The sequence below is a fragment of the Carassius auratus genome, unplaced genomic scaffold, assembly GCF_003368295.1.
Source record: "Carassius auratus strain Wakin unplaced genomic scaffold, ASM336829v1 scaf_tig00044850, whole genome shotgun sequence".
NCBI classification, from domain to species: domain Eukaryota; kingdom Metazoa; phylum Chordata; class Actinopteri; order Cypriniformes; family Cyprinidae; genus Carassius; species Carassius auratus.
The window spans coordinates 1-12500 of record NW_020526853.1 but is presented as its reverse complement, the minus strand read 5'-3'; the positions used below and the strand labels follow the sequence as shown (position 1 = coordinate 12500).

The 12500-nt window shown below is 37.7% G+C and overlaps 8 pseudogenes; all 8 read left to right on the top strand.

Moving 5' to 3' along the window:
• The window catches only part of LOC113087426 (uncharacterized), a 119-nt pseudogene extending 11 nt beyond the window's left edge, over positions 1 to 108 (top strand).
• Positions 109 to 894: 786 nt separating this feature from the next.
• On the top strand, positions 895 to 1013 carry LOC113087454 (uncharacterized; annotated as a pseudogene).
• Positions 1014 to 2220: 1207 nt separating this feature from the next.
• LOC113087446 (uncharacterized) lies at positions 2221 to 2339 on the top strand (annotated as a pseudogene).
• A 1011-nt stretch (positions 2340 to 3350) lies between these two features.
• LOC113087425 (uncharacterized) lies at positions 3351 to 3469 on the top strand (annotated as a pseudogene).
• A 788-nt stretch (positions 3470 to 4257) lies between these two features.
• LOC113087452 (uncharacterized) lies at positions 4258 to 4376 on the top strand (annotated as a pseudogene).
• Positions 4377 to 5735: 1359 nt separating this feature from the next.
• On the top strand, positions 5736 to 5854 carry LOC113087445 (uncharacterized; annotated as a pseudogene).
• A 1011-nt stretch (positions 5855 to 6865) lies between these two features.
• On the top strand, positions 6866 to 6984 carry LOC113087455 (uncharacterized; annotated as a pseudogene).
• Positions 6985 to 7775: 791 nt separating this feature from the next.
• On the top strand, positions 7776 to 7894 carry LOC113087434 (uncharacterized; annotated as a pseudogene).
• Positions 7895 to 12500: the final 4606 nt, after the last annotated feature.

Below are 12500 nucleotides of genomic sequence, written 5' to 3'. Positions count from 1 at the left end.
TACCAGCCTGGCTATGCCCGATCTTGTCTGATCTCGTAAGCTAAGCAGGTTTGGGCCTGGTTAGTGCCTGGATGGGAGACCGCCTGGGAATACCAGGTACTGTAAGCTTTTTTGAAATTTTTCACTTAGTATATAATAATTTTGCCAAAAAATAGAGTCAATGCCCGATCTCTGAATATAAGCAGGTTTGCGCCAGGTTAGTACATGGATGGGAGACTGCCTGGGAATATCAGGTGCTTTAAATTTTTGGATATTTTTCACGAATTATATAATAATCTTGCAAAAAAAAAAAAAAAAAAAAAAAAGAGTCAATGCCCGATCTCTGAATCTTAGCAGGTTTAGGTCTGGTTAGTACTTGGATGAGAGACCGCCAAGGAATACCAGGTGCTTTAAGCTTTTGGAATTTTTTCACTTAGTATATAATAAATTTGGCAACAAATAGAGTCAATGCCCGATCTCTGAATATAAGCAGGTTTGGGCCAGGTTAGTACATGGATGGGAGACTGCCTGGGAATACCAGGTGCTTTAAATTTTTGGATTTTTTTCACAAATTATATAATAATCTTGCAAAAAAAAAAAAAAAGAGTCAATGCCCGATCTCTGAATCTTAGCAGGTTTAGGTCTGGTTAGTACTTGGATGAGAGACCGCCAAGGAATACCAGGTGCTTTAAGCTTTTGGAATTTTTTCACTTAGTATATAATAAATTTGGCAAAAAATAGAGTCAATGCCCGATCTCTGAACAAAAGCAGGTTTGGGCCAGGTTAGTACTTGGATGAGAGACCGCCTAGGAATACCAGGTGCTTTAAGCTTTTGGGGTTTCTTTCCTACTTTTATAATGTACTGGCGAGTAGATTGGCTGATCTTTAAATAGCCTTCTCTTTGCAGCAGTCTTCGCTTATGGCCATACCAGCCTGGCTATGCCCGATCTTGTCTGATCTCGGAAGCTAAGCAGGTTTGGGCCTGGTTAGTGCCTGGTTGGGAGACCGCCTGAGAATGCCAGGTACTCTAAGCTATTTTGAAATTTTTCACTTAGTATATAATAATTTTGCCAAAAAATAGAGTCAATGCCCGATCTCTGAATATAAGCAGGTTTGCGCCAGGTTAGTACATGGATGGGAGACTGCCTGGGAATATCAGGTGCTTTAAATTTTTTGATATTTTTCACGAATTATATAATAATCTTGCAAAAAAAAAAAAAAAAAAAAAAGAAGAGTCAATGCCCGATCTCTGAATCTTAGCAGGTTTAGGTCTGGTTAGTACTTGGATGAGAGACCGCCAAGGAATACCAGGTGCTTTAAGCTTTTGGAATTTTTTCACTTAGTATATAATAAATTTGGCAAAAAATAGAGTCAATGCCCGATCTCTGAATATAAGCAGGTTTGGGCCAGGTTAGTACATGGATGGGAGACTGCCTGGGAATACCAGGTGCTTTAAATTTTTGGATATTTTTCACAAATTATATAATAATCTTGCAAAAAAAAAAAAAAAAATAGAGTCAATGCCCGATCTCTGAATCTTAGCAGGTTTAGGTCAGGTTAGTACATGGATGGGAGACTGCCTGGGAATACCAGGTGCTTTAAATTTTGGAATTTTTTCACTTAGTATATAATAAATTTGGCAAAAAATAGAGTCAATGCCCGATCTCTGAACAAAAGCAGGTTTGGGCCAGGTTAGTACTTGGATGAGAGACCGCCAAGGAATACCAGGTGCTTTAAGCTTTTGGAATTTTTTCACTTAGTATATAATAAATTTGGCAACAAATAGAGTCAATGCCCGATCTCTGAATATAAGCAGGTTTGGGCCCAGGTTAGTACATGGATGGGAGACTGCCTGGGAATACCAGGTGCTTTAAATTTTTTGGATTTTTTTCAACAAATTATATAATAATCTTGCAAAAAAAAAAAAAAAGAGTCAATGCCCGATCTCTGAATCTTAGCAGGTTTAGGTCTGGTTAGTACTTGGATGAGAGACCGCCAAGGAATACCAGGTGCTTTAAGCTTTTGGAATTTTTTCACTTAGTATATAATAAATTTGGCAAAAAATAGAGTCAATGCCCGATCTCTGAATATAAGCAGGTTTGGGCCAGGTTAGTACATGGATGGGAGACTGCCTGGGAATACCAGGTGCTTTAAGCTTTTGGGGTTTCTTTCCTACTTTTATAATGTACTGGCGAGTAGATTGGCTGATCTTTAAATAGCCTTCTCTTTGCAGCAGTCTTCGCTTATGGCCATACCAGCCTGGCTATGCCCGATCTTGTCTGATCTCGGAAGCTAAGCAGGTTTGGGCCTGGTTAGTGCCTGGATGGGAGACCGCCTGAGAATGCCAGGTACTCTAAGCTATTTTGAAATTTTTCACTTAGTATATAATAATTTTGCCAAAAAATAGAGTCAATGCCCGATCTCTGAATATAAGCAGGTTTGCGCCAGGTTAGTACATGGATGGGAGACTGCCTGGGAATATCAGGTGCAGAAGAAGAAGTCAATGCCCGATCTCTGAATCTTAGCAGGTTAAGGTCTGGTTAGTACTTGAATGATAGACCGCCAAGGAATACCAGGTGCTTTAAGCTTTTGGAATTTTTTTCACTTAGTATATAATAAATTTGGCAAAAAATAGAGTCAGTGCCCGATCTCTGAATATAAGCAGGTTTGGGCCAGGTTAGTACATGGATGGGAGACTGCCTGGGAATACCAGGTGCTTTAAATTTTTGGATATTTTTCACAAATTATATAATAATCTTGCAAAAAAAAAAAAAAAAATAGAGTCAATGCCCGATCTCTGAATCTTAGCAGGTTTAGGTCTGGTTAGTACTTGGTTGAAAGACCGCCTAGGAATACCAGGTGCTTAAAGCTTTTGGAATTTTTCACTTAGTATATAATAAATTTGGCAAAAAATAGAGTCAATGCCCGATCTCTGAATATAAGCAGGTTTGGGCCAGGTTAGTACATGGATGGGAGACTGCCTGGGAATACCAGGTGCTTTAAATTTTTGGATATTTTTCACGAATTATATAATAATCTTGCAAAAAAAAAAAAAAGAAGAAATCAATGCCCGATCTCTGAATCTTAGCAGGTTAAGGTCTGGTTAGTACTTGAATGATAGACCGCCAAGGAATACCAGGTGCTTTAAGCTTTTGGAATTTTTTCACTTAGTATATAATAAATTTGGCAAAAAATAGAGTCAATGCCCGATCTCTGAACAAAAGCAGGTTTGGGCCAGGTTAGTACTTGGATGAGAGACCGCCTAGGAATACCAGGTGCTTTAAGCTTTTGGGGTTTCTTTCCTACTTTTATAATGTACTGGCGAGTAGATTGGCTGATCTTTAAATAGCCTTCTCTTTGCAGCAGTCTTCGCTTATGGCCATACCAGCCTGGCTATGCCCGATCTTGTCTGATCTCGTAAGCTAAGCAGGTTTGGGCCTGGTTAGTGCCTGGATGGGAGACCGCCTGGGAATACCAGGTACTGTAAGCTTTTTTGAAATTTTTCACTTAGTATATAATAATTTTGCCAAAAAATAGAGTCAATGCCCGATCTCTGAATATAAGCAGGTTTGCGCCAGGTTAGTACATGGATGGGAGACTGCCTGGGAATATCAGGTGCTTTAAATTTTTGGATATTTTTCACGAATTATATAATAATCTTGCAAAAAAAAAAAAAAAAAAAAAAAAAAGAGTCAATGCCCGATCTCTGAATCTTAGCAGGTTTAGGTCTGGTTAGTACTTGGATGAGAGACCGCCAAGGAATACCAGGTGCTTTAAGCTTTTGGAATTTTTTCACTTAGTATATAATAAATTTGGCAACAAATAGAGTCAATGCCCGATCTCTGAATATAAGCAGGTTTGGGCCAGGTTAGTACATGGATGGGAGACTGCCTGGGAATACCAGGTGCTTTAAATTTTTGGATTTTTTTCACAAATTATATAATAATCTTGCAAAAAAAAAAAAAAAGAGTCAATGCCCGATCTCTGAATCTTAGCAGGTTTAGGTCTGGTTAGTACTTGGATGAGAGACCGCCAAGGAATACCAGGTGCTTTAAGCTTTTGGAATTTTTTCACTTAGTATATAATAAATTTGGCAAAAAATAGAGTCAATGCCCGATCTCTGAACAAAAGCAGGTTTGGGCCAGGTTAGTACTTGGATGAGAGACCGCCTAGGAATACCAGGTGCTTTAAGCTTTTGGGGTTTCTTTCCTACTTTTATAATGTACTGGCGAGTAGATTGGCTGATCTTTAAATAGCCTTCTCTTTGCAGCAGTCTTCGCTTATGGCCATACCAGCCTGGCTATGCCCGATCTTGTCTGATCTCGGAAGCTAAGCAGGTTTGGGCCTGGTTAGTGCCTGGTTGGGAGACCGCCTGAGAATGCCAGGTACTCTAAGCTATTTTGAAATTTTTCACTTAGTATATAATAATTTTGCCAAAAAATAGAGTCAATGCCCGATCTCTGAATATAAGCAGGTTTGCGCCAGGTTAGTACATGGATGGGAGACTGCCTGGGAATATCAGGTGCTTTAAATTTTTTGATATTTTTCACGAATTATATAATAATCTTGCAAAAAAAAAAAAAAAAAAAAAAAAGAAGAGTCAATGCCCGATCTCTGAATCTTAGCAGGTTTAGGTCTGGTTAGTACTTGGATGAGAGACCGCCAAGGAATACCAGGTGCTTTAAGCTTTTGGAATTTTTTCACTTAGTATATAATAAATTTGGCAAAAAATAGAGTCAATGCCCGATCTCTGAATATAAGCAGGTTTGGGCCAGGTTAGTACATGGATGGGAGACTGCCTGGGAATACCAGGTGCTTTAAATTTTTGGATATTTTTCACAAATTATATAATAATCTTGCAAAAAAAAAATAAAAAATAGAGTCAATGCCCGATCTCTGAATCTTAGCAGGTTTAGGTCAGGTTAGTACATGGATGGGAGACTGCCTGGGAATACCAGGTGCTTTAAATTTTGGATATTTTTCACGAATTATATAATAATCTTGCAAAAAAAAAAAAAAAAGAAGAAGTCAATGCCCGATCTCTGAATCTTAGCAGGTTAAGGTCTGGTTAGTACTTGAATGATAGACCGCCAAGGGAATACCAGGTGCTTTAAGCTTTTGGAATTTTTCACTTAGTTATATAATAAATTTGGCAAAAATAGAGTCAATGCCCGATCTCTGAACAAAAGCAGGTTTGGGCCAGGTTAGTACTTGGATGAGAGACCGCCAAGGAATACCAGGTGCTTTAAGCTTTTGGAATTTTTTCACTTAGTATATAATAAATTTGGCAACAAATAGAGTCAATGCCCGATCTCTGAATATAAGCAGGTTTGGGCCAGGTTAGTACATGGATGGGAGACTGCCTGGGAATACCAGGTGCTTTTAAATTTTTTGGATATTTTTCACGAATTATATAATAATCTTGCAAAAAAAAAAAAAAGAAGAAGTCAATGCCCGATCTCTGAATCTTAGCAGGTTAGGTCTGGTTAGTACTTGGAATGATAGACCGCCAAGGAATACCAGGTGCTTTAAGCTTTTGGAATTTTTTCACTTAGTATATAATAAATTTGGCAAAAAATAGAGTCAATGCCCGATCTCTGAATATAAGCAGGTTTGGGCCAGGTTAGTACATGGATGAGAGACCTGCCTGGGAATACCAGGTGCTTTAAGCTTTTGGGGTTTCTTTCCTACTTTTATAATGTACTGGCGAGTAGATTGGCTGATCTTTAAATAGCCTTCTCTTTGCAGCAGTCTTCGCTTATGGCCATACCAGCCTGGCTATGCCCGATCTTGTCTGATCTCGGAAGCTAAGCAGGTTTGGGCCTGGTTAGTGCCTGGATGGGAGACCGCCTGAGAATGCCAGGTACTCTAAGCTATTTTGAAATTTTTCACTTAGTATATAATAATTTTGCCAAAAAATAGAGTCAATGCCCGATCTCTGAATATAAGCAGGTTTGCGCCAGGTTAGTACATGGATGGGAGACTGCCTGGGAATATCAGGTGCAGAAGAAGAAGTCAATGCCCGATCTCTGAATCTTAGCAGGTTAAGGTCTGGTTAGTACTTGAATGATAGACCGCCAAGGAATACCAGGTGCTTTAAGCTTTTGGAATTTTTTCACTTAGTATATAATAAATTTGGCAAAAAATAGAGTCAGTGCCCGATCTCTGAATATAAGCAGGTTTGGGCCAGGTTAGTACATGGATGGGAGACTGCCTGGGAATACCAGGTGCTTTAAATTTTTGGATATTTTTCACAAATTATATAATAATCTTGCAAAAAAAAAAAAAAAATAGAGTCAATGCCCGATCTCTGAATCTTAGCAGGTTTAGGTCTGGTTAGTACTTGGTTGAAAGACCGCCTAGGAATACCAGGTGCTTAAAGCTTTTGGAATTTTTTCACTTAGTATATAATAAATTTGGCAAAAAATAGAGTCAATGCCCGATCTCTGAATATAAGCAGGTTTGGGCCAGGTTAGTACATGGATGGGAGACTGCCTGGGAATACCAGGTGCTTTAAATTTTTGGATATTTTTCACGAATTATATAATAATCTTGCAAAAAAAAAAAAAAAGAAGAAGTCAATGCCCGATCTCTGAATCTTAGCAGGTTAAGGTCTGGTTAGTACTTGAATGATAGACCGCCAAGGAATACCAGGTGCTTTAAGCTTTTGGAATTTTTTCACTTAGTATATAATAAATTTGGCAAAAAATAGAGTCAATGCCCGATCTCTGAACAAAAGCAGGTTTGGGCCAGGTTAGTACTTGGATGAGAGACCGCCTAGGAATACCAGGTGCTTTAAGCTTTTGGGGTTTCTTTCCTACTTTTATAATGTACTGGCGAGTAGATTGGCTGATCTTTAAATAGCCTTCTCTTTGCAGCAGTCTTCGCTTAGGGCCATACCAGCCTGGCTATGCCCGATCTTGTCTGATCTCGGAAGCTAAGCAGGTTTGTGCCTGGTTAGTGCCTGGATGGGAGACCGCCTGAGAATGCCAGGTACTCTAAGCTTTTTTGAAATTTTTCACTTAGTATATAATAATTTTGCCAAAAAATAGAGTCAATGCCCGATCTCTGAATATAAGCAGGTTTGCGCCAGGTTAGTACATGGATGGGAGACTGCCTGGGAATATCAGGTGCTTTAAATTTTTGGATATTTTTCACGAATTATATAATAATCTTGCAAAAAAAAAAAAAAAAAAAAAAAAGAGTCAATGCCCGATCTCTGAATCTTAGCAGGTTTAGGTCTGGTTAGTACTTGGATGAGAGACCGCCAAGGAATACCAGGTGCTTTAAGCTTTTGGAATTTTTTCACTTAGTATATAATAAATTTGGCAAAAAATAGAGTCAATGCCCGATCTCTGAATATAAGCAGGTTTGGGCCAGGTTAGTACATGGATGGGAGACTGCCTGGGAATACCAGGTGCTTTAAATTTTTGGATATTTTTCACGAATTATATAATAATCTTGCAAAAAAAAAAAAAAAAGAAGAAGTCAATGCCCGATCTCTGAATCTTAGCAGGTTAAGGTCTGGTTAGTACTTGAATGATAGACCGCCAAGGAATACCAGGTGCTTTAAGCTTTTGGAATTTTTTCACTTAGTATATAATAAATTTGCCAAAAAATAGAGTCAATGCCCGATCTCTGAATATAAGCAGGTTTGGGCCAGGTTAGTACTTGGATGAGAGACCGCCTAGGAATACCAGGTGCTTTAAGCTTTTGGGGTTTCTTTCCTACTTTTATAATGTACTGGCGAGTAGATTGGCTGATCTTTAAATAGCCTTCTCTTTGCAGCAGTCTTCGCTTATGGCCATACCAGCCTGGCTATGCCCGATCTTGTCTGATCTCGGAAGCTAAGCAGGTTTGGGCCTGGTTAGTGCCTGGATGGGAGACCGCCTGGGAATGCCAGGTACTCTAAGCTATTTTGAAATTTTTCACTTAGTATATAATAATTTTGCCAAAAAATAGAGTCAATGCCCGATCTCTGAATATAAGCAGGTTTGCGCCAGGTTAGTACATGGATGGGAGACTGCCTGGGAATATCAGGTGCTTTAAATTTTTGGATATTTTTCACGAATTATATAATAATCTTGCAAAAAAAAAAAAAAAAAAAAAAAAAGAGTCAATGCCCGATCTCTGAATCTTAGCAGGTTTAGGTCTGGTTAGTACTTGGATGAGAGACCGCCAAGGAATACCAGGTGCTTTAAGCTTTTGGAATTTTTTCACTTAGTATATAATAAATTTGGCAAAAAAATAGAGTCAGTGCCCGATCTCTGAATATAAGCAGGTTTGGGCCAGGTTAGTACATGGATGGGAGACTGCCTGGGAATGCCAGGTGCTTTAAATTTTTGGATATTTTTCACAAATTATATAATAATCTTGCAAAAAAAAAAAAAAAATAGAGTCAATGCCCGATCTCTGAATCTTAGCAGGTTTAGGTCTGGTTAGTACTTGGTTGAAAGACCGCCTAGGAATACCAGGTGCTTAAAGCTTTTGGAATTTTTCACTTAGTATATAATAAATTTTGGCAAAAAATAGAGTCAATGCCCGATCTCTGAATATAAGCAGGTTTGGGCCAGGTTAGTACATGGATGGGAGACTGCCTGGGAATACCAGGTGCTTTAAATTTTTGGATATTTTCACGAATTATATAATAATCTTGCAAAAAAAAAAAAAGAAGAAATCAATGCCCGATCTCTGGAATCTTAGCAGGTTAAGGTCTGGTTAGTACTTGAATGATAGACCGCCAAGGAATACCAGGTGCTTTAAGCTTTTGGAATTTTTTCACTTAGTATATAATAAATTTGGCAAAAAATAGAGTCAATGCCCGATCTCTGAATATAAGCAGGTTTGGGCCAGGTTAGTACTTGGATGAGAGACCGCCTAGGAATACCAGGTGCTTTAAGCTTTTGGGGTTTCTTTCCTACTTTTATAATGTACTGGCGAGTAGATTGGCTGATCTTTAAATAGCCTTCTCTTTGCAGCAGTCTTCGCTTATGGCCATACCAGCCTGGCTATGCCCGATCTTGTCTGATCTCGTAAGCTAAGCAGGTTTGGGTCTGGTTAGTGCCTGGATGGGAGACCGCCTGGGAATACCAGGATAAAAAGAGAATACAGGGAATGAGAGGAGAGTAATATGCAATTAGTATGACTAGCATTTATTTTTTAAATTCATAAACATTAGACACACAGACAAACTGTAATATTAAACCAAGTATAACATTCAAAAGCGGTTCATCATAATCCTTAACTGTTGATCAGAGACAGGTTTTGGCATCGGCCTACTCATAAAATAACTTGTGATGGCTGTGGCGTGGAGTGGGAATTTATATGCCAATGAGAGTAACTTGATCCTAGATCAGCAATTAAGGTCGCCAAGCTTCTGAAGAGTAACTCACACGCTCATGCCACACACACACACACACACTCAGGCGAACAAGCTCTCAGGGGCTGGTTTTTACCTCATACACACCGGTGAAGATGGACATGATCCTGCTCAGCACTGCCGCACATATACTGGCAATATGCACAAAAGGACCCTGGGGATTTAATGGATGTTATGAATCAATAAACTGCAGCAGATCAAACAATGAAGAGAGTTTATGTAACCAAATTAATTTCTGTGAATCCATCAAAGAGCCACAATTAGTGATGCAACCGGTTAGCAAGATAACTGAACTAATAAATGAACAGAAGAATATGAGAACAAAAGAATGGGGATGAATGGATGGATGGACAGATAGACAGATATAAAACAGACAGACAGACAGACAGACAGACAGACAGACAGACAGACAGACAGACAGACAGACAGACAGATAGAATAGATAGATAGATAGATAGATAGATAGATAGATAGATAGATAGATAGATAGATAGATAGATAGATAGATAGATAGATAGATAAACATGGTTAAATATAGATAGATACTGTATAGATAGAGCTATATATTTAAATAAAAGTGCACATTTTTATATAAAAATATAAAATATGAATGTAGCAGAGGTCCACCTCCTTCCCGATGGGCATACCACTGCCCAGCCCAGCTGTAAGACCAATGACTTTTAGCCACAAACGCCTTGAGCGTCAGGTACTCTTTTAACACCACACCTCGGAGGATGGTTCTTGAGTTCAGGGATCCCAGAGCCTGAGGGACAGAGAAAAGATTTTCAAGAGAGAGGGAGTGATGCGCATGAAATTAATCCATAAAACATAAACACAATTTAATACAGAGAGTAGATCTAGTCACACTGAAACTGAAAAAAGATTGGATCCTCCAGTCTGATGTGGAGCTATCAAAAAAAATGTGTTGAGGACAGGAGAGAGAACGAAAGAGGAAACTAGACTGTGATGATCACATCATGAAAAGAGGGCACAAAGATTTGAAGTGTTGTGGGGGGTTGAGGTGGGTTGAGGACAACAACGATACAAAAACTGAATATAAAGCATAATAGCAGAGTACAGATGACAGAACAGAGAGATACAAACATAATGTGTGACATCGTGAGCAGAGAACCAGAATAGAGATGGGAATGCAACAGCAAAAAACAGAGGACAAACAGAAATAATACAGGGTACTAAAAGCAGGAATGAGAGGATGTACACAATACAAGATACACAAACCTATAGCTTGAGAGAGACCAGATGACAGAAGAGGGATGCAAACACGACGAGGATGATGGGATATGAGACCCAGGCCAGATACTGCAAAGCCACATTCCCCTTCAGCTCTCCGTACATCCACTTATATGCTGACAGAGAAAAACAGAAAGTTGAGAAAAGTTTCACTGTAGGATATGCTTTATTTCCTCACATCTATGATACAACACATCACATTGGGTGTTGATTAAATTTAATGAAATATACTTAATGTAAAAATGTACACTATTTAGGCTGAATTAAGGCACAAATGTGTATCTTTGAGAATACTTCCTTAGAGACAAGGTGATGTATCCTTATAGATACAATTTTTGTCAGAATTGCGAGATATCAACTCTCAGTTGTGAGTTTTAAAGTCAAAATTGTGAGCTATAAAGTACGAATTATGAGATATAAACTCAATAGCGAGTTATAAAGTCATAGTTGCAAGTTATAAATTATGAATTGTGAGATATAAACTCAATTGCGAGTTATAAAGTCTGAATTGTGAGATATAAACTCAATTGCGAGTTATGAAGTCTGAATTGTGAGATATAAACTCAACTGCGAGTTATGAAGTCTGAATTGTGAGATATAAACTCAGTTGCGAGTTATAAAGTCTGAATTGTGAGATATAAACTCAACTGCGAGTTATAAAGTCTGATTGTGAGATATAAACTCAATTGCGAGTTATAAAGTCTGAATTGTGAGATATAAACTCAATTGTGAGTTATAAAGTCTGAATTGTGAGATATAAACTCAATTGTGAGTTGTAAAGTCTGAATTGTGAGATATAAACTCTCATTGTGAGTTGTAAAGTCTGAATTGTGAGATATAAACTCAATTGTGAGTTATAAAGTCTGAATTGTGAGATATAAACTCAATTGTGAGTTGTAAAGTCTGAATTGTGAGATATAAACTCTCAATTGTGAGTTGTAAAGTCTGAATTGTGAGATTAAACTCAATTGCGAGTTATAAAGTCTGAATTGTGAGTTATAAACTCAACTGCGAGTTATAAAGTCTGAATTGTGAGATATAAACTCAGTTGCGAGTTATAAAGTCTAAATTGTGAGATATAAACTCAATTGCGAGTTATAAAGTCTGAATTGTGAGATATAAACTCAATTGCGAGTTATAAAGTCTGAATTGTGAGATATAAACTCAATTGTGAGTTGTAAAGTCTGAATTGTGAGATATAAACTCTCAATTGTGAGTTGTAAAGTCTAAATTGTGAGATATAAACTCTCAATTGTGAGTTGTAAAGTCTAAATTGTGAGATATAAACTCAATAGTGAGTTATAAAGTCTGAATTGTGAGATATAAACTCAATTGGCAAGTTATAAAGTAAAAATTGCGAGCTATAAAGACAGAATTGCGAGATATAAAGTAAAAACGGCAAGTTATAAAGTCAAAATTGCGAGATACAAACTCTTAATTGCGAGTTAAGTCAAAATTCCAGAATTGCAACTTTATGTCTTGCAATTCTGACTTTATAATTCACAATTGACTGCTCTCAGATTTCATAAAAAATATCTTCAATTGTTTTTCCAAAGATGAAGGTCTTACGGGTTCGGAAGGACATGAGGGTGAGCAATTAAAGCCAGAATATTAAAATGTTAAAATCAAATGTTGCATCTACTACTATTCTTTAATGGATCTAAGTTACCATGAATGAACGATAAACAAATGTAACAAATAGAATGCTCATTGTAATTATTATTAATTTTCATTAATGCTATTCAGTGCGTTAACTAACACTAACTAATGGGACCCTTTTATAAAGTGTTGTCTAAATAGAAGAATAACATTTGAAGCCACAACTATTTCACAATATAACAGAGCCTCTCATACCTTTTTGCTTAAATATATACACATTTAAAGTGTCACC